The sequence below is a fragment of the Pleurodeles waltl genome, chromosome 4_1 (genome assembly GCF_031143425.1).
Source record: "Pleurodeles waltl isolate 20211129_DDA chromosome 4_1, aPleWal1.hap1.20221129, whole genome shotgun sequence".
Lineage (NCBI taxonomy): Eukaryota > Metazoa > Chordata > Amphibia > Caudata > Salamandridae > Pleurodeles > Pleurodeles waltl.
In genome coordinates this window covers 76,796,983-76,823,369 of record NC_090442.1, presented here as the reverse complement: position 1 = coordinate 76,823,369, position 26,387 = coordinate 76,796,983, and the positions used below count along the sequence as shown (strand labels likewise).

Here is a 26,387-nt window from a genome sequence, read left to right as displayed (position 1 = left end):
TTTCTCCAGTAGCACACCTATTTACTGTAATTAGTATGTAAGGTAACGTCGGCTAGACAAAACTGGACCCAAATGCTGGTACACTGTGACTGGCCTGTGTACTGTTTCCAGTGTGTTTCACTAGTATCACGCCAGCTTACCGTTACTAGAATGTACAGTAAGACCGGTACAATATGTATACCATATCAAATTGTTTTACCATAAAACAAAGATATAGCATTGTTAAAGACATTACCACGTGAGGGACACAGAAATTGCATTTTAAAAGACATCTATGTGAACTTGCATCGATTAGAAGAGATAGTGACTGTGTGAGAGTTGTATGGTACTGCTAACCAAAGCACTGTTAAAAAGAAGTCTTTCCTCACTAGAGTTGTGTTCTGTCAATGTCTGAGGCAGTGGATTTTTAAATGAGCTAGGAGGCTTAGACTGGCTGAGTCACTGACAGCTTTGCACACTTACTGCAGAGAGTGAGCAGACGAGAGACTAAGACTGAAATTTAGGGCACAGAGTGATTGCAGAAGAGAGTAAGACTCACTCTCACTTCCAGCATGGTGAGTAGACAAGAGAGTAAGCTAGTCCCACAGCTGGAATCCCAGAGTAGGTATAACTCAGTGCTAGTCAGAGTCCATGGTATTATATGTGACATCTGCACTCTACAGCCTGCTGCTCGCAGTAATAAGGTGTGTGTGAAGGCATAACACTTGAATGAGGATCTGTATAGCTCAGCAGTAAAGTATGTAACTACAGATCAAGAGGTCCTCAGTTCAAGTCTTGCTTCCCACTTCTCCTTTTAAGGAACAAAAAAAGATTCTCTGTTACTTATTTCAATTTCTGGAGATTTCTTGAAAGTATGTCACAGAAAAACCACTAATTAAATTAGGTTTTCTCTGCGTCCGTAAGAGGGTTGTGTGAAAGGACCAGCAGCCGGTCTCCATAGCAGTCCCTGTCACTAGTGAAGCAAGAGTAAGCTTGAGAGTGAATTGGCACCCTTGGCCTAGGACCTGCTGTCATGCTATGTATTTTGGTGTGAATAGTGAAGCAGCAGGTGTGTTGAGTGTGTCCATCAGCTTGTAGCCAGGGGCATGAGTCAGGCTGTGTCCCAGACCCTGTGACTAATAAATAAGCAGGTGGCATAGAGAGCCTATAAAAGAGGAAGCCGTTCTGATGAGATCCACAGCAGCACTTTCTAGTCCATCCAGTTTTAGCTAGTACAACAAGGGGGTATAGCTCAGTGGTAGAGCATTTGACTGCAGATCAAGAGGTCCCTGGTTCAAATCCGGGTGCCCCCTTAATACTTTAAAGGAGCTGTCAATTTCTTTCTGTATCGCTTTTTTCAATTCTTGGGGATTTTTTTAAAGTGTGTCACACTAAAATGAATAATTAAGCAAAATAGCTCAAAGTTTTTTGTGCATCCTTAAGACTCTTGTTGAAAATTAACAGTTTTCACACTCACACCCAGTAACTGCACCATGGATCAATCTGGGTGCCCCCTTCACACATGAAAGAAGCTGTCAATTTCTTTCTATATAACTTTCTACAATTCTTGATGATTTATTGAAAGTATATCACACTAAAACGACTATTTAAACAAAATAGCTCAAAGTTTTATGTGCATCCTTAAGACTGTTGTGCGAAAATTAACAGTTTTCACACTCACGCCCAGTAACTGCACCATGGATCAATTCGAGTAAAACAAGAGTTCGTACATTGGCACACAGAGACAAATTGAAATTTGTGTACACAGCATGATACTGTGTACTTTAATACATCTTTCTACATTCTGTAGTGTGCAGCACACAGATAATGTTTTACGGCATGGATTTATTAACATGCATTGCTTCTAATAATTGAGCATATAGCAGAAATTGCAGATGCAAAGAAAAAATACATGGGTAAACAAATCACAAGTTTCTAAATTCCACTGTATTTACCACAGCACAGCTGATTTGTTGTGCTTTAAGAAACACTGTGTGCCTGTACAGCAGCAAAGATGTGAGTGTGTGGACACTGTATGCCCGTAATGCTTTCACAAATGTTCTTATACTGTAACAGAAGTCTCTGCAGTGTTAGAACTGAGTTTGGACAGTAGCAGGTGTGCTTACTGATAGTAATATGTGTAAGAAACAAATGCCTGCATGCTGTTACGTGTGTCTTTCTCCAGTAGCACACCTATTTACTGTAATTAGTATGTAAGGTAACGTCGGCTTGACAAAACTGGACCCAAATGCTGGTACACTGTGACTGGCCTGTGTACTGTTTCCACTGTGTTTCACTAGTATCACGCCAGCTTACCGTTACTAGAATGTACAGTAAGACCGGTACAATATGTATACCATATCAAATTGTTTTACCATAAAACAAAGATATAGCATTGTTAAAGACATTACCACGTGACGGACACAGAAATTGCATTTTAAAAGACATCTATGTGAACTTGCATCGATTAGAAGAGATAGTGACTGTGTGAGAGTTGTATGGTACTGCTAACCAAAGCACTGTTAAAAATAAGTCTTTCCTCACTAGAGTTGTGTCCTGTCAATGTCTGAGGCAGTGGATTTTTAAATGAGCTAGGAGGCTTAGACTGGCTGAGTCACTGACAGCTTTGCACACTTACTGCAGAGAGTGAGCAGACAAGAGACTAAGACTGAAATTTAGGGCACAGAGTGATTGCAGAAGAGAGTAAGACTCACTCTCACTTCCAGCATGGTGAGTAGACAAGAGAGTTAGCTAGTCCCACAGCTGGAATCCCAGAGTAGGTATAACTCAGTGCTAGTCAGAGTCCATGGTATTATATGTGACGTCTGCACTCTACAGCCTCCTGCACGCAGTAATAAGGTGTGTGTGAAGGAATATTTCTGGAAAAGAGGATGTGTATAGCCCAGCAGTATAGTATGTGACTGCAGATCAAGAGGTCCCCAGTTCAAGTCTTGCTTCCCACTTCTCTTTTTAAGGAACAAAAAAAAAAATCTCTCTTACTTATTTCAATTTCTGGTGATTTCTAGAAAGTATGTCACAGAAAAACCACTAATTAAAAAGAGTTTTAGGTTTCATCTGCGTCCGTAAGAGGGTTGTGTGAAAGGACCAGCAGCCGGTCTCCATAGCAGTCCCTGTGACTAGTGAAGCAAGAGTAAGCTTGAGAGTGAATTGGCACCCTTGGCCTAAGACCTGCTGTCATGCTATGTATTTTGGTGTGAATAGTGAAGCAGCAGGTGTGTTGAGTGTGTCCATCAGCTTGTAGCCAAGGGCATGAGTCAGGCTCTGTCCCAGACCCTATGACTAATAAATCAGCAGGTGGTATAGAGAGCCTATAAAAGAGGAAGCCGTTCTGATGAGATCCACAGCAGCAGTTTCTAGTCCATCCAGTGTGAGATATTACAACAAGGGGGTATAACTCAGTGGTAGAGCCTTTGACTGCAGATCAAGAGGTCCCTGGTTCAAAACCACGTGTCCCCTTAATACTTTAAAGAAGCTGTCAATTTCTTTCAGTATCGCTTTTTTCAATTCTTGGGGATTTTTTGAAAGTATGTCACACTAAAACGACTAATTAAGTAAAATAGCTCAAAGTTTTATGTGCATCCTTAAGACTCTTGTGGAAAATTAACAGTTTTCACACTCACACCCAGTAACTGCACCATGGATCAATCTGGGTGCCCCCTTCACACATGAAAGAAGCTGTCAATTTCTTTCTATATCACTTTCTACAATTCTTGGGGATTTATTGAAAGTATTTCACACTAAAACGACTATTTAAACAAAATAGCTCAAAGTTTTATGTGCATCCTTAAGACTGTTGTGCGAAAATTAACAGTTTTCACACTCACGCCCAGTAACTGCACCATGGATCAATTCGAGAAAAACAAGAGTTCGTACATTGGTACACAGAGACAAATTGAAATTTGTGTACACAGCATGATACTGTGTACTTTAATACATCTTTCTACATTCTGTAGTGTGCAGCACACAGATATTGTTTTACGGCATGGATTTATTAACATGCATTGCTTCTAATAATTGAGCATATAGCAGAAATTGCAGGTGCAAAGAAAAAATACATGGGTAAACAAATCACAAGTTTCTAAATTCCACTGTATTTACCACAGCACAGCTGATTTGTTGTGCTTTAAGAAACACTGTGTGCCTGTACAGCAGCAAAGATGTGAGTGTGTGGACACTGTATGCCCGTAATGCTTTCACAAATGTCCTTATAATGTAACAGAAGTCTCTGCAGCGTTAGAACTGAGTTTGGACAGTAGCATGTGTGCTTACTGATAGTAATATGTGTAAGAAACAAATGCCTGCATGCTGTTACTTGTGTCTTTCTCCAGTAGCACACCTATTTACTGTAATTAGTATGTAAGGTAACATCGGCTAGACAAAACTGGACCCATATGCTGGTACACTGTGACTGGCATGTGTACTGTTTCCAGTGTGTTTCACTAGTATCACGCCAGCTTACCGTTACTAGAATGTACAGTAAGACCGGTACAATATGTATACCATATCAAATAGTTTTACCATAAAACAAAGATATAGCATTGTTAAAGACATTACCACGTGAGGGACACAGAAATTGCATTTTAAAAGACATCTATGTGAACTTGCATCGATTAGAAGAGATAGTGACTGTGTGAGAGCTGTATGGTACTGCTAACCAAAGCACTGTTAAAAAGAAGTCTTTCCTCACTAGAGTTGTGTTCTGTCAATATCTGAGGCAGTGGATTTTTAAATGAGCTAGGAGGCTTAGACTGGCTGAGTCACTGACAGCTTTGCACACTTACTGCAGAGAGTGAGCAGACGAGAGACTAAGACTGAAAATTAGGGCACAGAGTGATTGCAAAAGAGAGTAAGACTCACTCTCACTTCCAGCATGGTGAGTAGACAAGAGAGTAAGCTAGTCCCACAGATGGAATCCCAGAGTAGGTATAACTCAGTGCTAGTCAGAGTCCATGGTATTATATGTGACGTCTGCACTTTACAGCCTGCTGCACGCAGTAATAAGGTGTGTGTGAAGGCATCTTCCTGGAAAAGAGGATGTGTATAGCTCAGCAGTAAAGTATGTGACTGCAGATCAAAAGGTCCCCAGTTTAAGTCTTGCTTCCCACTTCTCCTTTTAAGGAACAAAAAAAAAACTTCTCTCTTACTTATTTCAATTTCTGGAGATTTCTTGAAAGTATGTCACAGAAAAACCACTAATTAAAAAGAGTTTTAGGTTTTCTCTGCGTCCGTAAGAGGGTTGTGTGAAAGGACCAGCAGCCGGTCTCCATAGCAGTCCCTGTGACTAGTGAAGCAAGAGTAAGCTTGAGAGTGAATTGGCACCCTTGGCCTAGGACCTGCTGTCATGCTATGTATTTTGGTGTGAATAGTGAAGCAGCATGTGTGTTGAGTGTGTCCATCAGCTTGTAGCCAGGGGCATGAGTCAGGCTGTGTCCCAGACCCTGTGACTAATAAATCAGCAGGTGGTATAGAGAGCCTATAAAAGAGGAAGCCGTTCTGATGAGATCCACAGCAGCAGTTTCTAGTCCATCCACTTCCATATATTACAACAAGGGGGTATAGCTCAGTGGTAGAGCATTTGACTGCGGCTCAAGAGGTCCCTGGTTCAAATCCGGGTGCCCCCTTAATACTTTAAAGAAGCTGTCAATTTCTTTCTGTATCGCTTTTTTCAATTCTTGGGGATTTTTTGAAAGTATGTCACACTAAAACGACTAATTAAGCAAAACAGCTCAAAGTTTTATGTGCATCCTTAAGACTCTTGTTGAAAATTAACAGTTTTCACACTCACACCCAGTAACTGCACCATGGATCAATCTGGGTGCCCCCTCCACACATGAAAGAAGCTGTCAATTTCTTTCTATATCACTTTCTACAATTCTTGGGGATTTATTGAAAGTATTTCACACTAAAACGACTAATTACACAAAATAGCTCAAAGTTTTATGTGCATCCTTAAGACTGTTGTGCGAAAATTAACAGTTTTCACACTCACGCCCAGTAACTGCACCATGGATCAATTCGAGTAAAACAAGAGTTTGTACATTGGCACACAGAGACAAATTGAAATTTGTGTACACAGCATGATACTGTGTACTTTAATACATCTTTCTACATTCTGTAGTGTGCAGCACACAGATAATGTTTTACGGCATGGATTTATTAACAAGCATTGCTTCTAATAATTGAGCATATAGCAGAAATTGCAGGTGCAAAGAAAAAATACATGGGTAAACAAATCACAAGTTTCTAAATTCCACTGTATTTACCACAGCACAGCTGATTTGTTGTGCTTTAAGAAACACTGTGTGCCTGTACAGCAGCAAAGATGTAAGTGTGTGGACACTGTATGCCCGTAATGCTTTCACAAATGTCCTTATACTGTAACAGAAGTCTCTGCAGTGTTAGAACTGAGTTTGGACAGTAGCATGTGTGCTTTCTGATAGTAATATGTGTAAGAAACAAATGCCTGAATGCTGTTACTTGTGTCTTTCTCCAGTACCACACCTATTTACTGTAATTAGTATGTAAGGTAACATCGGCTAGACAAAACTGGACCCAAATGCTGGTACACTGTGACTGGCCTGTGTACTGTTTCCAGTGTGTTTCACTAGTATCACGCCAGCTTACCGTTACTAGAATGTACAGTAAGACTGGTCCAATATGTATACCATATCAAATTGCTTTACCATGAAACAAAGATATAGCATTGTTAAAGACATTACCACGTGAGGGACACAGAAATTGCATTTTAAAAGACATCTATGTGAACTTGCATCGATTAGAAGAGATAGTGACTGTGTGAGAGTTGTATGGTACTGCTAACCAAAGCACTGTTAAAAAGAAGTCTTTCCTCACTAGAGTTGTGTTCTGTCAATGTCTGAGGCAGTGGATTTTTAAAGGAGCTAGGAGGCTTAGACTGCCTGAGTCACTGACAGCTTTGCACACTTACTGCAGAGAGTGAGCAGACGAGAGACTAAGACTGAAATTTAGGGCACAGAGTGATTGCAGAAGAGAGTAAGACTCACTCTCACTTCCAGCATGGTGAGTAGACAAGAGAGTAAGCTAGTCCCACAGCTGGAATCCCAGAGTAGGTATAACTCAGTGCTAGTCAGAGTCCATGGTATTATATGTGACGTCTGCACTCTACAGCCTGCTGCACGCAGTAATAAGGTGTGTGTGAAGGCATATTTCTGGAAAAGAGGATGTGTATAGCCCAGCAGTATAGTATGTGACTGCAGATCAAGAGGTCCCCAGTTCAAGTCTCGCTTCCCACTTCTCCTTTTAAGGAACAAAAAAAAAATTCTCTCTTACTTATTTCAATTTCTGGTGATTTCTCGAAAGTATGTCACAGAAAAACCACTAATTAAAAAGAGTTTTAGGTTTTATCTCCGTCCGTAAGAGGGTTGTGTGAAAGGACCAGCAGCCGGTCTCCATAGCAGTCCCTGTGACTAATGAAGCAATAGTAAGCTTGAGAGTGAATTGGCACCCTTGGCCTAGGACCTGCTGTCATGCTATGTATTTTGGTGTGAATAGTGAAGCAGCAGGTGTGTTGAGTGTGTCCATCAGCTTGTAGCCAGGGGCATGAGTCAGGCTGTGTCCCAGACCCTGTGACTAATAAATCAGCAGGTGGTATAGAGAGCCTATAAAAGAGGAAGCCGTTCTGATGAGATCCACAGCAGCAGTTTCTAGTCCATCCAGTTTGAGATAATACAACAAGGGGGTATAGCTCAGTGGTAGAGCATTTGACTGCAGATCAAGAGGTCCCTGGTTCAAATCCGGGTGCCCCCTTAATACTTTAAAGAAGCTGTCAATTTCTTTCTGTATCGCTTTTTTCAATTCTTGGGGATTTTTTGAAAGTATGTCACACTAAAACGACTAATTAAGCAAAATAGCTCAAAGTTTTATGTGCATCCTTAAGACTCTTGTTGAAAATTAACAGTTTTCACACTCACACCCAGTAACTGCACCATGGATCAATCTGGGTGCCCCCTTCACACATGAAAGAAGCTGTCAATTTCTTTCTATATCACTTTCTACAATTCTTGGGTATTTATTGAAAGTATTTCACACTAAAACGACTATTTAAACAAATTAGCTCAAAGTTTTATGTGCATCCTTAAGACTGTTGTGCGAAAATTAACAGTTTTCACACTCACGCCCAGTTACTGCACCATGGATCAATTCGAGTAAAACAAGAGTTCGTACATTGGCACACAGAGACAAATTGAAATTTGTGTACACAGCATGATACTGTGTACTTTAATACATCTTTCTACATTCTGTAGTGTGCAGCACACAGATAATGTTTTACGGCATGGATTTATTAACATGCATTGCTTCTAATAATTGAGCATATAGCAGAAATTGCAGATGCAAAGAAAAAATACATGGGTAAACAAATCACAAGTTTCTAAATTCCAACTGTATTTACCACAGCACAGCTGATTTGTTGTGCTTTAAGAAACACTGTGTGCCTGTTCAGCAGCAAAGATGTGAGTGTGTGGACACTGTATGCCCGTAATGCTTTCACAAATGTTCTTATACTGTAACAGAAGTCTCTGCAGTTTTAGAACTGAGTTTGGACAGTAGCAGGTGTGCTTACTGATAGTAATATGTGTAAGAAACAAAGGCCTGCATGCTGTTACGTGTGTCTTTCTCCAGTAGCACACCTATTTACTGTAATTAGTATGTAAGGTAACGTCGGCTAGACAAAACTGGACCCAAATGCTGGTACACTGTCACTGGCCTGTGTACTGTTTCCAGTGTGTTTCACTAGTATCACGCCAGCTTACCGTTACTAGAATGTACAGTAAGACCGGTCCAATATGTATACCATATCAAATTGTTTTACCATAAAACAAAGATATAGCATTGTTAAAGACATTACCACGTGAGGGACACAGAAATTGCATTTTAAAAGACATCTATGTGAACTTGCATCGATTAGAAGAGATAGTGACTGTGTGAGAGCTGTATGGTACTGCTAACCAAAGCACTGTTAAAAAGAAGTCTTTCCTCACTAGAGTTGTGTTCTGTCAATATCTGAGGCAGTGGATTTTTAAATGAGCTAGGAGGCTTAGACTGGCTGAGTCACTGACAGCTTTGCACACTTACTGCAGAGAGTGAGCAGACGAGAGACTAAGACTGAAATTTAGGGCACAGAGTGATTGCAGAAGAGAGTAAGACTCACTTTCACTTCCAGCATGGTGAGTAGACAAGAGGGTAAGCTGGTCCCACAGCTGGAATCCCAGAGTAAGTATAACTCAGTGCTAGTCAGAGTCCATGGTATTATATATGACGGCTGCACTCTACAGCCTGCTGCATGCAGTAATAAGGTGTGTGTGAAGGCATATTTATGGAAAAGAGGATGTGTATAGCTCAGCAGTAAAGTATGTGACTACAGATCAAGAGGTCCCCAGTTCAAGTCTTGCTTCCCACTTCTCCTTTTAAGGAACAAAAAAGAAATTCTCTCTTACTTATTTCAATTTCTGGAGATTTCTTGAAAGTATGTCACAGAAAAACCACTAATTAAAAAGAGTTTTAGGTTTTATCTGCGTCCGTAAGAGGGTTGTGTGAAAGGACCAGCAGCCGGTCTCCATAGCAGTCCCTGTCACTAGTGAAGCAAGAGTAAGCTTGAGAGTGAATTGGCACCCTTGGCCTAGGACCTGCTGTCATGCTATGTATTTTGGTGTGAATAGTGAAGCAGCAGGTGTTTTGAGTGTGTCCATCAGCATGTAGCCAGGGGCATGAGTCAGGCTGTGTCCCAGACCCTGTGACTAATAAATCAGCAGGTGGTATAGAGAGCCTATAAAAGTTCTGATGAGATCCACAGCAGCAGTTTCTAGTCTATCCACTTCCAGATGCTGCAACAAGGGGGTATAGCTCAGTGGTAGAGCATTTGACTGCAGATCAAGAGGTCCCTGGTTCAAATCCGGGTCCCCCCTTAATACTTTAAAGAAGCTGTCAATTTCTTTCTGTATCGCTTTTTTCAATTCTTGGGGATTTTTTGAAAGTATCTCACACTAAAACGACTAATTAAGCAAAATAGCTCAAAGTTTTATGTGCATCCTTAAGACTCTTGTTGAAAATTAACAGTTTTCACACTCACACCCAGTAACTGCACCATGGATCAATCTGGGTGCCCCCTTCACTCATGAAAGAAGCTGTCAATTTCTTTCTATATCACTTTCTACAATTCTTGGGGATTTATTGAAAGTATTTCACACTAAAACGACTATTTAAACAAATTAGCTCAAAGTTTTATGTGCATCCTTAAGACTGTTGTGCGAAAATTAACAGTTTTCACACTCACGCCCAGTAACTGCACCATGGATCAATTCGAGTAAAACAAGAGTTCGTACATTGGCACACAGAGACAAATTATAATTTGTGTACACAGCATGATACTGTGTACTTTAATACATCTTTCTACATTCTGTAGTGTGCAGCACACAGATAATGTTTTACGGCATGGATTTATTAGCAAGCATTGCTTCTAATAATTGAGCATATAGCTGAAATTGCAGATGCAAAGAAAAAATACATGGGTAAACAAATCACAAGTTTCTAAATTCCACTGTATTTACCACAGCACAGCTGATTTGTTGTGCTTTAAGAAACACTGTGTGCCTGTACAGCAGCAAAGATGTGAGTGTGTGGACACTGTATGCCCGTAATGCTTTCACAAATGTTCTTATACTGTAACAGAAGTCTCTGCAGTTTTAGAACTGAGTTTGGACAGTAGCATGTGTGCTTACTGATAGTAATATGTGTAAGAAACAAATGCCTGCATGCTGTTACGTGTGTCTTTCTCCAGTAGCACACCTATTTACTGTAATTAGTATGTAAGGTAACGTCGGCTAGAGAAAACTGGACCCAAATGCTGGTACATTGTCACTGGCCTGTGTACTGTTTCCAGTGTGTTTCACTAGTATCACGCCAGCTTACCGTTACTAGAATGTACAGTAAGACCGGTACAATATGTATACCATATCAAATTGTTTTACCATAAAATAAAGATATAGCATTGTTAAAGACATTACCACGTGAGGGACACAGAAATTGCATTTTAAAAGACATCTATGTGAACTTGCATCGATTAGAAGAGATAGTGACTGTGTGAGAGCTGTATGGTACTGCTATCCAAAGCACTGTTAAAAAGAAGTCTTTCCTCACTAGAGTTGTGTTCTGTCAATATCTGAGGCAGTGGATTTTTAAATGAGCTAGGAGGCTTAGACTGGCTGAGTCACTGACAGCTTTGCACACTTACTGCAGAGAGTGAGCAGACGAGAGACTAAGACTGAAATTTAGGGCACAGAGTGATTGCAGAAGAGAGTAAGTCTCACTCTCACTTCCAGCATTGTGAGTAGACAAGAGAGTAAGCTAGTCCCACAGATGGAATCCCAGAGTAGGTATAACTCAGTGGTAGTCAGAGTCCATGGTATTATATGTGACGTCTGCACTCTACAGCCTGCTGCACGCAGTAATAAGGTGTGTGTGAAGGCATCTTCCTGAAAAGAGGATGTGTATAGCTCAGCAGTAAAGTATGTGACTGCAGATCAAGAGGTCCCCAGTTGAAGTCTTGCTTCCCACTTCTCCTTTTAAGGAACAAAAAAAAAATTCTCTCTTACTTATTTCAATTTCTGGAGATTTCTTGAAAGTATGTCACAGAAAAACCACTAATTAAAAAGAGTTTTAGGTTTTCTCTGCGTCTGTAAGAGGGTTGTGTGAAAGGACCAGCAGCCGGTCTCCATAGCAGTCCCTGTGACTAGTGAAGCAAGAGTAAGCTTGAGAGTGAATTGGCACATTTGGCCTAGGACCTGCTGTCATGCTATGTATTTTGGTGTGAATAGTGAAGCAGCAGGTGTGTTGAGTGTGTCCATCAGCTTGTAGCCAGGGGCATGAGTCAGGCTGTGTCCCAGACCCTGTGACTAATAAATCAGCAGGTGGTATAGAGAGCCTATAAAAGAGGAAGCCGTTCTGATGAGATACACAGCAGCAGTTTCTAGTCCATCCAGTTCCAGATATTACAACAAGGGGGTATAGCTCAGTGGTAGAGCATTTGACTGCAAATCAAGAGGTCCCTGGTTCAAATCCGGGTGCCCCCTTAATACTTTAAAGAAGCTGTCAATTTCTTTCTGTATCGCTTTTTTCAATTCTTGGGGATTTTTTGAAAGTATGTCACACTAAAACGACTAATTAAGCAAAACAGCTCAAAGTTTTATGTGCATCCTTAAGACTCTTGTTGAAAATTAACAGTTTTCACACTCACACCCAGTAACTGCACCATGGATCAATCTGGGTGCCCCCTCCACACATGAAAGAAGCTGTCAATTTCTTTCTATATCACTTTCTACAATTCTTGGGGATTTATTGAAAGTATTTCACACTAAAACGACTAATTACACAAAATAGCTCAAAGTTTTATGTGCATCCTTAAGACTGTTGTGCGAAAATTAACAGTTTTCACACTCACGCCCAGTAACTGCACCATGGATCAATTCGAGTAAAACAAGAGTTCGTACATTGGCACACAGAGACAAATTGAAATTTGTGTACACAGCATGATACTGTGTACTTTAATACATCTTTCTACATTCTGTAGTGTGCAGCACACAGATAATGTTTTACGGCATGGATTTATTAACATGCATTGCTTCTAATAATTGAGCATATACCAGAAATTGCAGATGTAAAGAAAAAATACATGGGTAAACAAATGACAAGTTTCTAAATTCCGCTGTATTTACCACAGCACAGCTGATTTGTTGTGCTTTAAGAAACACTGTGTGCCTGTACAGCAGCAAAGATGTGAGTGTGTGGACACTGTATGCCCGTAATGCTTTCACAAATGTCCTTATACTGTAACAGAAGTCTCTGCAGTTTTAGAACTGAGTTTGGACAGTAGCATGTGTGCTTACTGATAGTAATATGTGTAAGAAACAAATGCCTGCATGCTGTTACTTGTGTCTTTCTCCAGTAGCACACCTATTTACTGTAATTAGTATGTAAGGTAACATCGGCTAGACAAAACTGGACCCAAATGCTGGTACACTGTGACTGGCCTGTGTACTGTTTCCAGTGTGTTTCACTAGTATCACGCCACCTTACCGTTACTAGAATGTACAGTAAGACCGGTACAATATGTATACCATATCAAATTGTTTTACCATAAAACAAAGATATAGCATTGTTAAAGACATTACCACGTGAGGGACACAGAAATTGCATTTTAAAAGACATCTATGTGAACTTGCATCGATTAGAAGAGATAGTGACTGTGTGAGAGTTGTATGGTACTGCTAACCAAAGCACTGTTAAAAAGAAGTCTTTCCTCACTAGAGTTGTGTCCTGTCAATGTCTGAGGCAGTGGATTTTTAAATGAGCTAGGAGGCTTAGACTGGCTGAGTCACTGACAGCTTTGCACACTTACTGAAGAGAGTGAGCAGACGAGAGACTAAGACTGAAATTTAGGGCACAGAGTGATTGCAGAAGAGAGTAAGACTCACTCTCACTTCCAGCATGGTGAGTAGACAAGAGAGTAAGCTAGTCCCACAGCTGGAATCCCAGAGTAGGTATAACTCAGTGCTAGTCAGAGTCCATGGTATTATATGTGACGTCTGCACTCTACAGCCTGCTGCACGCAGTAATAAGGTGTGTGTGAAGGCATATTTCTGGAAAAGAGGATGTGTATAGCCCAGCAGTATAGTATGTGACTGCAGATCAAGAGGTCCCCAGTTCAAGTCTCGCTTCCCACTTCTCCTTTTAAGGAACAAAAAAAAAATTCTCTCTTACTTATTTCAATTTCTGGTGATTTCTCGAAAGTATGTCACAGAAAAACCACTAATTAAAAAGAGTTTTAGGTTTTATCTCCGTCCGTAAGAGGGTTGTGTGAAAGGACCAGCAGCCGGTCTCCATAGCAGTCCCTGTGACTAATGAAGCAATAGTAAGCTTGAGAGTGAATTGGCACCCTTGGCCTAGGACCTGCTGTCATGCTATGTATTTTGGTGTGAATAGTGAAGCAGCAGGTGTGTTGAGTGTGTCCATCAGCTTGTAGCCAGGGGCATGAGTCAGGCTGTGTCCCAGACCCTGTGACTAATAAATCAGCAGGTGGTATAGAGAGCCTATAAAAGAGGAAGCCGTTCTGATGAGATCCACAGCAGCAGTTTCTAGTCCATCCAGTTTGAGATAATACAACAAGGGGGTATAGCTCAGTGGTAGAGCTTTTGACTGCAGATCAAGAGGTCCCTGGTTCAAATCCGGGTGCCCCCTTAATACTTTAAAGAAGCTGTCAATTTCTTTCTGTATCGCTTTTTTCAATTCTTGGGGATTTTTTGAAAGTATGTCACACTAAAACGACTAATTAAGCAAAATAGCTCAAAGTTTTATGTGCATCCTTAAGACTCTTGTTGAAAATTAACAGTTTTCACACTCACACCCAGTAACTGCACCATGGATCAATCTGGGTGCCCCCTTCACACATGAAAGAAGCTGTCAATTTCTTTCTATATCACTTTCTACAATTCTTGGGTATTTATTGAAAGTATTTCACACTAAAACGACTATTTAAACAAATTAGCTCAAAGTTTTATGTGCATCCTTAAGACTGTTGTGCGAAAATTAACAGTTTTCACACTCACGCCCAGTTACTGCACCATGGATCAATTCGAGTAAAACAAGAGTTCGTACATTGGCACACAGAGACAAATTGAAATTTGTGTACACAGCATGATACTGTGTACTTTAATACATCTTTCTACATTCTGTAGTGTGCAGCACACAGATAATGTTTTACGGCATGGATTTATTAACATGCATTGCTTCTAATAATTGAGCATATAGCAGAAATTGCAGATGCAAAGAAAAAATACATGGGTAAACAAATCACAAGTTTCTAAATTCCAACTGTATTTACCACAGCACAGCTGATTTGTTGTGCTTTAAGAAACACTGTGTGCCTGTTCAGCAGCAAAGATGTGAGTGTGTGGACACTGTATGCCCGTAATGCTTTCACAAATGTTCTTATACTGTAACAGAAGTCTCTGCAGTTTTAGAACTGAGTTTGGACAGTAGCAGGTGTGCTTACTGATAGTAATATGTGTAAGAAACAAAGGCCTGCATGCTGTTACGTGTGTCTTTCTCCAGTAGCACACCTATTTACTGTAATTAGTATGTAAGGTAACGTCGGCTAGACAAAACTGGACCCAAATGCTGGTACACTGTCACTGGCCTGTGTACTGTTTCCAGTGTGTTTCACTAGTATCACGCCAGCTTACCGTTACTAGAATGTACAGTAAGACCGGTCCAATATGTATACCATATCAAATTGTTTTACCATAAAACAAAGATATAGCATTGTTAAAGACATTACCACGTGAGGGACACAGAAATTGCATTTTAAAAGACATCTATGTGAACTTGCATCGATTAGAAGAGATAGTGACTGTGTGAGAGCTGTATGGTACTGCTAACCAAAGCACTGTTAAAAAGAAGTCTTTCCTCACTAGAGTTGTGTTCTGTCAATATCTGAGGCAGTGGATTTTTAAATGAGCTAGGAGGCTTAGACTGGCTGAGTCACTGACAGCTTTGCACACTTACTGCAGAGAGTGAGCAGACGAGAGACTAAGACTGAAATTTAGGGCACAGAGTGATTGCAGAAGAGAGTAAGACTCACTTTCACTTCCAGCATGGTGAGTAGACAAGAGGGTAAGCTGGTCCCACAGCTGGAATCCCAGAGTAAGTATAACTCAGTGCTAGTCAGAGTCCATGGTATTATATATGACGGCTGCACTCTACAGCCTGCTGCATGCAGTAATAAGGTGTGTGTGAAGGCATATTTATGGAAAAGAGGATGTGTATAGCTCAGCAGTAAAGTATGTGACTGCAGCTCAAGAGGTCCCCAGATCAAGTCTTGCTTCCCACTTCTCCTTTTAAGGAACAAAAAAAAATTCTCTGTTACTTATTTCAATTTCTGGTGATTTCTTGAAAGAATGTCACAGAAAAACCACTAATTAAAAAGAGTTTTAGGTTTTATCTGCGTCCGTAAGAGGGTTGTGTGAAACGACCAGCAGCTGGCCTCCATAGCAGTCCCTGTGACTAGTGAAGCAAGAGTAAGCTTGAGAGTGAATTGGCACCCTTGGCCTAGGACCTGCTGTCATGCTATGTATTTTGGTGTGAATAGTGAAGCAGCAGGTGTGTTGAGTGTGTCCATCAGCTTGTAGCCAGGGGCATGAGTCAGGCTGTGTCCCAGACCCTGTGACTAATAAATCAGCAGGTGGTATAGAGAGCCTATAAAAGAGGAAGCTGTTCTGATGAGATCCACAGCAGCAGTTTCTAGTCCATCCGCTTCTAGCTATTACAACAAGGGGGTATAGCTCAGTGGTAGAGCATTTGACTGCAGATCAATAGGTCCCTGGTTCAAATCCGGGTGCCCCCTTAATACTTTAAAGAAGCTGTCAATATCTTTCTGTATCGCTTTTTTCAATTCTTGGGGATTTTTTGAAAGTATGTCACACTAAAACGACTAATTAAGCAAAATAGCTCAAAGTTTTATGTGCATCCTTAAGACTCTTGTTGAAAATTAACAGTTTTCACACTCACACCCAGTAACTGCACCATGGATCAATCTGGGTGCCCCCTTCACACATGAAAGAAGCTGTCAATTTCTTTCTATATCACTTTCTACAATTCTTGATGATTTATTGAAAGTATATCACACTAAAACGACTATTTAAACAAAATACCTCAAAGTTTTATGTGCATCCTTAAGACTGTTGTGCGAAAATTAACAGTTTTCACACTCACGCCCAGTAACTGCACAATGGATCAATTCGAGTAAAACAAGAGTTTGTACATTGGCACACAGAGACAAATTGAAATTTGTGTACACAGCATGGTACTGTGTACTTTAATACATCTTTCTACATTCTGTAGTGTGCAGCACACAGATAATGTTTTATGGCATGGATTTATTATCAAGCATTGCTTCTAATAATTGAGCATAAAGCAGAAATTGCAGGTGCAAAGAAAAAATACATGGGTAAACAAATCACAAGTTTCTAAATTCCACTGTATTTACCACAGCACAGCTGATTTGTTGTGCTTTAAGAAACACTGTGTCCCTGTACAGCAGCCAATATGTGAGTGTGTGGACACTGTATGCCCGTAATGCTTTCACAAATGTCCTTATACTGTAACAGAAGTCTCTGCAGTGTTAGAACTGAGTTTGGACAGTAGCATGTGTGCTTCCTGATAGTAATATGTGTAAGAAACAAATGCCTGCATGCTGTTACTTGTGTCTTTCTCCAGTAGCACACCTATTTACTGTAATTAGTATGTAAGGTAACATCGGCTAGACAAAACTGGACCCAAATGCTGGTACACTGTGACTGGCCTGTGTACTGTTTCCAGTGTGTTTCACTAGTATCACGCCAGCTTACCGGTACTAGAATGTACAGTAAGACTGGTCCAATATGTATACCATATCAAATTGTTTTACCATAAAACAAAGATATAGCATTGTTAAAGACATTACCACGTGAGGGACACAGAAATTGCATTTTAAAAGACATCTATGTGAACTTGCATCGATTAGAAGAGATAGTGACTGTGTGAGAGTTGTATGGTACTGCTAACCAAAGCACTGTTAAAAAGAAGTCTTTCCTCACTAGAGTTGTGTTCTGTCAATGTCTGAGGCAGTGGATTTTTAAATGAGCTAGGAGGCTTAGACTGGCTGAGTCACTGACAGCTTTGCACACTTACTGCAGAGAGTGAGCAGACGAGAGACTAAGACTGAAATTTAGGGCACATAGTGATTGCAGAAGTGAGTAAGACTCACTCTCACTTCCAGCATGGTGAGTAGACAAGAGAGTAAGCTAGTCCCACAGCTGGAATCCCAGAGTAGGTATAACTCAGTGCTAGTCAGAGTCCATGGTATTATATGTGACGTCTGCACTCTACAGCCTGCTGCTCGCAGCAATAAGGTGTGTGTGAAGGCATAATTCTTGAATGAGGATCTGTATAGCTCAGCAGTAAAGTATGTGACTACAGATCAAGAGGTCCCCAGTTCAAGTCTTGCTTCCCACTTCTCCTTTTAAGGAACAAAAAAGAAATTCTCTCTTACTTATTTCAATTTCTGGAGATTTCTTGAAAGTATGTCACAGAAAAACCACTAATTAAAAAGAGTTTTAGGTTTTATCTGCGTCCGTAAGAGGGTTGTGTGAAAGGACCAGCAGCCGGTCTCCATAGCAGTCCCTGTCACTAGTGAAGCAAGAGTAAGCTTGAGAGTGAATTGGCACCCTTGGCCTAGGACCTGCTGTCATGCTATGTATTTTGGTGTGAATAGTGAAGCAGCAGGTGTTTTGAGTGTGTCCATCAGCATGTAGCCAGGGGCATGAGTCAGGCTGTGTCCCAGACCCTGTGACTAATAAATCAGCAGGTGGTATAGAGAGCCTATAAAAGTTCTGATGAGATCCACAGCAGCAGTTTCTAGTCTATCCACTTCCAGATGCTGCAACAAGGGGGTATAGCTCAGTGGTAGAGCATTTGACTGCAGATCAAGAGGTCCCTGGTTCAAATCCGGGTCCCCCCTTAATACTTTAAAGAAGCTGTCAATTTCTTTCTGTATCGCTTTTTTCAATTCTTGGGGATTTTTTGAAAGTATCTCACACTAAAACGACTAATTAAGCAAAATAGCTCAAAGTTTTATGTGCATCCTTAAGACTCTTGTTGAAAATTAACAGTTTTCACACTCACACCCAGTAACTGCACCATGGATCAATCTGGGTGCCCCCTTCACTCATGAAAGAAGCTGTCAATTTCTTTCTATATCACTTTCTACAATTCTTGGGGATTTATTGAAAGTATTTCACACTAAAACGACTATTTAAACAAATTAGCTCAAAGTTTTATGTGCATCCTTAAGACTGTTGTGCGAAAATTAACAGTTTTCACACTCACGCCCAGTAACTGCACCATGGATCAATTCGAGTAAAACAAGAGTTCGTACATTGGCACACAGAGACAAATTGAAATTTGTGTACACAGCATGATACTGTGTACTTTAATACATCTTTCTACATTCTGTAGTGTGCAGCACACAGATAATGTTTTACGGCATGGATTTATTAACATGCATTGCTTCTAATAATTGAGCATATACCAGAAATTGCAGATGTAAAGAAAAAATACATGGGTAAACAAATGACAAGTTTCTAAATTCCGCTGTATTTACCACAGCACAGCTGATTTGTTGTGCTTTAAGAAACACTGTGTGCCTGTACAGCAGCAAAGATGTGAGTGTGTGGACACTGTATGCCCGTAATGCTTTCACAAATGTCCTTATACTGTAACAGAAGTCTCTGCAGTTTTAGAACTGAGTTTGGACAGTAGCATGTGTGCTTACTGATAGTAATATGTGTAAGAAACAAATGCCTGCATGCTGTTACTTGTGTCTTTCTCCAGTAGCACACCTATTTACTGTAATTAGTATGTAAGGTAACATCGGCTAGACAAAACTGGACCCAAATGCTGGTACACTGTGACTGGCCTGTGTACTGTTTCCAGTGTGTTTCACTAGTATCACGCCACCTTACCGTTACTAGAATGTACAGTAAGACCGGTACAATATGTATACCATATCAAATTGTTTTACCATAAAACAAAGATATAGCATTGTTAAAGACATTACCACGTGAGGGACACAGAAATTGCATTTTAAAAGACATCTATGTGAACTTGCATCGATTAGAAGAGATAGTGACTGTGTGAGAGTTGTATGGTACTGCTAACCAAAGCACTGTTAAAAAGAAGTCTTTCCTCACTAGAGTTGTGTCCTGTCAATGTCTGAGGCAGTGGATTTTTAAATGAGCTAGGAGGCTTAGACTGGCTGAGTCACTGACAGCTTTGCACACTTACTGAAGAGAGTGAGCAGACGAGAGACTAAGACTGAAATTTAGGGCACAGAGTGATTGCAGAAGAGAGTAAGACTCACTCTCACTTCCAGCATGGTGAGTAGACAAGAGAGTAAGCTAGTCCCACAGCTGGAATCCCAGAGTAGGTATAACTCAGTGCTAGTCAGAGTCCATGGTATTATATGTGACGTCTGCACTCTACAGCCTGCTGCACGCAGTAATAAGGTGTGTGTGAAGGCATATTTCTGGAAAAGAGGATGTGTATAGCCCAGCAGTATAGTATGTGACTGCAGATCAAGAGGTCCCCAGTTCAAGTCTCGCTTCCCACTTCTCCTTTTAAGGAACAAAAAAAAAATTCTCTCTTACTTATTTCAATTTCTGGTGATTTCTCGAAAGTATGTCACAGAAAAACCACTAATTAAAAAGAGTTTTAGGTTTTATCTCCGTCCGTAAGAGGGTTGTGTGAAAGGACCAGCAGCCGGTCTCCATAGCAGTCCCTGTGACTAATGAAGCAATAGTAAGCTTGAGAGTGAATTGGCACCCTTGGCCTAGGACCTGCTGTCATGCTATGTATTTTGGTGTGAATAGTGAAGCAGCAGGTGTGTTGAGTGTGTCCATCAGCTTGTAGCCAGGGGCATGAGTCAGGCTGTGTCCCAGACCCTGTGACTAATAAATCAGCAGGTGGTATAGAGAGCCTATAAAAGAGGAAGCCGTTCTGATGAGATCCACAGCAGCAGTTTCTAGTCCATCCAGTTTGAGATAATACAACAAGGGGGTATAGCTCAGTGGTAGAGCTTTTGACTGCAGATCAAGAGGTCCCTGGTTCAAATCCGGGTGCCCCCTTAATACTTTAAAGAAGCTGTCAATTTCTTTCTGTATCGCTTTTTTCAATTCTTGGGGATTTTTTGAAAGTATGTCACACTAAAACGACTAATTAAGCAAAATAGCTCAAAGTTTTATGTGCATCCTTAAGACTCTTGTTGAAAATTAACAGTTTTCACACTCACACCCAGTAACTGCACCATGGATCAATCTGGGTGCCCCCTTCACACATGAAAGAAGCTGTCAATTTCTTTCTATATCACTTTCTACAATTCTTGGGTATTTATTGAAAGTATTTCACACTAAAACGACTATTTAAACAAATTAGCTCAAAGTTTTATGTGCATCCTTAAGACTGTTGTGCGAAAATTAACAGTTTTCACACTCACGCCCAGTTACTGCACCATGGATCAATTCGAGTAAAACAAGAGTTCGTACATTGGCACACAGAGACAAATTGAAATTTGTGTACACAGCATGATACTGTGTACTTTAATACATCTTTCTACATTCTGTAGTGTGCAGCACACAGATAATGTTTTACGGCATGGATTTATTAACATGCATTGCTTCTAATAATTGAGCATATAGCAGAAATTGCAGATGCAAAGAAAAAATACATGGGTAAACAAATCACAAGTTTCTAAATTCCAACTGTATTTACCACAGCACAGCTGATTTGTTGTGCTTTAAGAAACACTGTGTGCCTGTTCAGCAGCAAAGATGTGAGTGTGTGGACACTGTATGCCCGTAATGCTTTCACAAATGTTCTTATACTGTAACAGAAGTCTCTGCAGTTTTAGAACTGAGTTTGGACAGTAGCAGGTGTGCTTACTGATAGTAATATGTGTAAGAAACAAAGGCCTGCATGCTGTTACGTGTGTCTTTCTCCAGTAGCACACCTATTTACTGTAATTAGTATGTAAGGTAACGTCGGCTAGACAAAACTGGACCCAAATGCTGGTACACTGTCACTGGCCTGTGTACTGTTTCCAGTGTGTTTCACTAGTATCACGCCAGCTTACCGTTACTAGAATGTACAGTAAGACCGGTCCAATATGTATACCATATCAAATTGTTTTACCATAAAACAAAGATATAGCATTGTTAAAGACATTACCACGTGAGGGACACAGAAATTGCATTTTAAAAGACATCTATGTGAACTTGCATCGATTAGAAGAGATAGTGACTGTGTGAGAGCTGTATGGTACTGCTAACCAAAGCACTGTTAAAAAGAAGTCTTTCCTCACTAGAGTTGTGTTCTGTCAATATCTGAGGCAGTGGATTTTTAAATGAGCTAGGAGGCTTAGACTGGCTGAGTCACTGACAGCTTTGCACACTTACTGCAGAGAGTGAGCAGACGAGAGACTAAGACTGAAATTTAGGGCACAGAGTGATTGCAGAAGAGAGTAAGACTCACTTTCACTTCCAGCATGGTGAGTAGACAAGAGGGTAAGCTGGTCCCACAGCTGGAATCCCAGAGTAAGTATAACTCAGTGCTAGTCAGAGTCCATGGTATTATATATGACGGCTGCACTCTACAGCCTGCTGCATGCAGTAATAAGGTGTGTGTGAAGGCATATTTATGGAAAAGAGGATGTGTATAGCTCAGCAGTAAAGTATGTGACTGCAGCTCAAGAGGTCCCCAGATCAAGTCTTGCTTCCCACTTCTCCTTTTAAGGAACAAAAAAAAATTCTCTGTTACTTATTTCAATTTCTGGTGATTTCTTGAAAGAATGTCACAGAAAAACCACTAATTAAAAAGAGTTTTAGGTTTTATCTGCGTCCGTAAGAGGGTTGTGTGAAACGACCAGCAGCTGGCCTCCATAGCAGTCCCTGTGACTAGTGAAGCAAGAGTAAGCTTGAGAGTGAATTGGCACCCTTGGCCTAGGACCTGCTGTCATGCTATGTATTTTGGTGTGAATAGTGAAGCAGCAGGTGTGTTGAGTGTGTCCATCAGCTTGTAGCCAGGGGCATGAGTCAGGCTGTGTCCCAGACCCTGTGACTAATAAATCAGCAGGTGGTATAGAGAGCCTATAAAAGAGGAAGCTGTTCTGATGAGATCCACAGCAGCAGTTTCTAGTCCATCCGCTTCTAGCTATTACAACAAGGGGGTATAGCTCAGTGGTAGAGCATTTGACTGCAGATCAATAGGTCCCTGGTTCAAATCCGGGTGCCCCCTTAATACTTTAAAGAAGCTGTCAATATCTTTCTGTATCGCTTTTTTCAATTCTTGGGGATTTTTTGAAAGTATGTCACACTAAAACGACTAATTAAGCAAAATAGCTCAAAGTTTTATGTGCATCCTTAAGACTCTTGTTGAAAATTAACAGTTTTCACACTCACACCCAGTAACTGCACCATGGATCAATCTGGGTGCCCCCTTCACACATGAAAGAAGCTGTCAATTTCTTTCTATATCACTTTCTACAATTCTTGATGATTTATTGAAAGTATATCACACTAAAACGACTATTTAAACAAAATACCTCAAAGTTTTATGTGCATCCTTAAGACTGTTGTGCGAAAATTAACAGTTTTCACACTCACGCCCAGTAACTGCACAATGGATCAATTCGAGTAAAACAAGAGTTTGTACATTGGCACACAGAGACAAATTGAAATTTGTGTACACAGCATGGTACTGTGTACTTTAATACATCTTTCTACATTCTGTAGTGTGCAGCACACAGATAATGTTTTATGGCATGGATTTATTATCAAGCATTGCTTCTAATAATTGAGCATAAAGCAGAAATTGCAGGTGCAAAGAAAAAATACATGGGTAAACAAATCACAAGTTTCTAAATTCCACTGTATTTACCACAGCACAGCTGATTTGTTGTGCTTTAAGAAACACTGTGTCCCTGTACAGCAGCCAATATGTGAGTGTGTGGACACTGTATGCCCGTAATGCTTTCACAAATGTCCTTATACTGTAACAGAAGTCTCTGCAGTGTTAGAACTGAGTTTGGACAGTAGCATGTGTGCTTCCTGATAGTAATATGTGTAAGAAACAAATGCCTGCATGCTGTTACTTGTGTCTTTCTCCAGTAGCACACCTATTTACTGTAATTAGTATGTAAGGTAACATCGGCTAGACAAAACTGGACCCAAATGCTGGTACACTGTGACTGGCCTGTGTACTGTTTCCAGTGTGTTTCACTAGTATCACGCCAGCTTACCGGTACTAGAATGTACAGTAAGACTGGTCCAATATGTATACCATATCAAATTGTTTTACCATAAAACAAAGATATAGCATTGTTAAAGACATTACCACGTGAGGGACACAGAAATTGCATTTTAAAAGACATCTATGTGAACTTGCATCGATTAGAAGAGATAGTGACTGTGTGAGAGTTGTATGGTACTGCTAACCAAAGCACTGTTAAAAAGAAGTCTTTCCTCACTAGAGTTGTGTTCTGTCAATGTCTGAGGCAGTGGATTTTTAAATGAGCTAGGAGGCTTAGACTGGCTGAGTCACTGACAGCTTTGCACACTTACTGCAGAGAGTGAGCAGACGAGAGACTAAGACTGAAATTTAGGGCACATAGTGATTGCAGAAGTGAGTAAGACTCACTCTCACTTCCAGCATGGTGAGTAGACAAGAGAGTAAGCTAGTCCCACAGCTGGAATCCCAGAGTAGGTATAACTCAGTGCTAGTCAGAGTCCATGGTATTATATGTGACGTCTGCACTCTACAGCCTGCTGCTCGCAGCAATAAGGTGTGTGTGAAGGCATAATTCTTGAATGAGGATCTGTATAGCTCAGCAGTAAAGTATGTGACTACAGATCAAGAGGTCCCCAGTTCAAGTCTTGCTTCCCACTTCTCCTTTTAAGGAACAAAAAAGAAATTCTCTCTTACTTATTTCAATTTCTGGAGATTTCTTGAAAGTATGTCACAGAAAAACCACTAATTAAAAAGAGTTTTAGGTTTTATCTGCGTCCGTAAGAGGGTTGTGTGAAAGGACCAGCAGCCGGTCTCCATAGCAGTCCCTGTCACTAGTGAAGCAAGAGTAAGCTTGAGAGTGAATTGGCACCCTTGGCCTAGGACCTGCTGTCATGCTATGTATTTTGGTGTGAATAGTGAAGCAGCAGGTGTTTTGAGTGTGTCCATCAGCATGTAGCCAGGGGCATGAGTCAGGCTGTGTCCCAGACCCTGTGACTAATAAATCAGCAGGTGGTATAGAGAGCCTATAAAAGAGGAAGCCGTTCTGATGAGATCCACAGCAGCAGTTTCTAGTCCATCCACTTCCAGATGCTGCAACAAGGGGGTATAGCTCAGTGGTAGAGCATTTGACTGCAGATCAAGAGGTCCCTGGTTCAAATCCGGGTCCCCCCTTAATACTTTAAAGAAGCTGTCAATTTCTTTCTGTATCGCTTTTTTCAATTCTTGGGGATTTTTTGAAAGTATCTCACACTAAAACGACTAATTAAGCAAAATAGCTCAAAGTTTTATGTGCATCCTTAAGACTCTTGTTGAAAATTAACAGTTTTCACACTCACACCCAGTAACTGCACCATGGATCAATCTGGGTGCCCCCTTCACTCATGAAAGAAGCTGTCAATTTCTTTCTATATCACTTTCTACAATTCTTGGGGATTTATTGAAAGTATTTCACACTAAAACGACTATTTAAACAAATTAGCTCAAAGTTTTATGTGCATCCTTAAGACTGTTGTGCGAAAATTAACAGTTTTCACACTCACGCCCAGTAACTGCACCATGGATCAATTCGAGTAAAACAAGAGTTCGTACATTGGCACACAGAGACAAATTGAAATTTGTGTACACAGCATGATACTGTGTACTTTAATACATCTTTCTACATTCTGTAGTGTGCAGCACACAGATAATGTTTTAGGGCATGGATTTATTAACAAGCATTGCTTCTAATAATTGAGCATATAGTAGAAATTGCAGGTGCAAAGAAAAAATACGTGGGTAAACAAATCACAAGTTTCTAAATTCCACTGTATTTACCACAGCACAGCTGATTTGTTGTGCTTTAAGAAACACTGTGTGCCTGTACAGCAGCATAGATGTGAGTGTGTGGACACTGTATGCCCGTAATGCTTTCACAAATGTCCTTATACTGTAACAGAAGTCTCTGCAGTGTTAGAACTGTGTTTGGACAGTAGCATGTGTGCTTACTGATAGTAATATGTGTAAGAAACAAATCCCTGCATGCTGTTACTTGTGTCTTTCTCCAGTAGCACCTATTCACTGTAATTAGTATGTAAGGTAATATCGGCTAGACAAAACTGGACCCAAATGCTGGTACACTGTGACTGGCCTGTGTACTGTTTCCAGTGTGTTTCACTAGTATAACGCCAGCTTACCGTTACTAGAATGTACAGTAAGACCGGTACAATATGTATACCATATCAAATTGTTTTACAATAAAACAAAGATATAGCATTGTTAAAGACATTACCACGTGAGGGACACAGAAATTGCATTTTAAAAGACATCTATGTGAACTTGCATCGATTAGAAGAGATAGTGACTGTGTGAGAGTTGTATGGTACTGCTAACCAAAGCACTGTTAAAAAGAAGTCTTTCCTCACTAGAGTTGTGTTCTGTCAATGTCTGAGGCAGTGGATTTTTAAATGAGCTAGGAGGCTTAGACTGTATGAGTCACTGACAGC

The 26,387-nt window shown here is 40.5% G+C and overlaps 11 non-coding genes across 11 annotated transcripts; all 11 read left to right on the top strand.

The window, feature by feature from the left end:
• Nucleotides 1-1,220: 1,220 nt before the first annotated feature.
• On the top strand, nt 1,221-1,292 carry TRNAC-GCA (transfer RNA cysteine (anticodon GCA)). The gene has a single exon. It is a non-coding gene; the product is annotated as a tRNA-Cys (tRNA).
• Nucleotides 1,293-5,549: 4,257 nt separating this feature from the next.
• TRNAR-GCG (transfer RNA arginine (anticodon GCG)) lies at nt 5,550-5,621 on the top strand. Its single transcript has one exon. It is a non-coding gene; the product is annotated as a tRNA-Arg (tRNA).
• Nucleotides 5,622-7,713: 2,092 nt separating this feature from the next.
• On the top strand, nt 7,714-7,785 carry TRNAC-GCA (transfer RNA cysteine (anticodon GCA)). Its single transcript has one exon. It is a non-coding gene; the product is annotated as a tRNA-Cys (tRNA).
• A 2,084-nt stretch (nt 7,786-9,869) lies between these two features.
• Nucleotides 9,870-9,941, top strand: TRNAC-GCA (transfer RNA cysteine (anticodon GCA)). Its single transcript has one exon. It is a non-coding gene; the product is annotated as a tRNA-Cys (tRNA).
• A 2,091-nt stretch (nt 9,942-12,032) lies between these two features.
• On the top strand, nt 12,033-12,104 carry TRNAC-GCA (transfer RNA cysteine (anticodon GCA)). Its single transcript has one exon. It is a non-coding gene; the product is annotated as a tRNA-Cys (tRNA).
• A 2,092-nt stretch (nt 12,105-14,196) lies between these two features.
• Nucleotides 14,197-14,268, top strand: TRNAC-GCA (transfer RNA cysteine (anticodon GCA)). Its single transcript has one exon. It is a non-coding gene; the product is annotated as a tRNA-Cys (tRNA).
• Nucleotides 14,269-16,360: 2,092 nt separating this feature from the next.
• TRNAC-GCA (transfer RNA cysteine (anticodon GCA)) lies at nt 16,361-16,432 on the top strand. The gene has a single exon. It is a non-coding gene; the product is annotated as a tRNA-Cys (tRNA).
• A 2,082-nt stretch (nt 16,433-18,514) lies between these two features.
• Nucleotides 18,515-18,586, top strand: TRNAC-GCA (transfer RNA cysteine (anticodon GCA)). The gene has a single exon. It is a non-coding gene; the product is annotated as a tRNA-Cys (tRNA).
• A 2,092-nt stretch (nt 18,587-20,678) lies between these two features.
• Nucleotides 20,679-20,750, top strand: TRNAC-GCA (transfer RNA cysteine (anticodon GCA)). Its single transcript has one exon. It is a non-coding gene; the product is annotated as a tRNA-Cys (tRNA).
• Nucleotides 20,751-22,842: 2,092 nt separating this feature from the next.
• TRNAC-GCA (transfer RNA cysteine (anticodon GCA)) lies at nt 22,843-22,914 on the top strand. Its single transcript has one exon. It is a non-coding gene; the product is annotated as a tRNA-Cys (tRNA).
• A 2,091-nt stretch (nt 22,915-25,005) lies between these two features.
• Nucleotides 25,006-25,077, top strand: TRNAC-GCA (transfer RNA cysteine (anticodon GCA)). The gene has a single exon. It is a non-coding gene; the product is annotated as a tRNA-Cys (tRNA).
• The last annotated feature ends 1,310 nt before the right edge of the window (nt 25,078-26,387 follow it).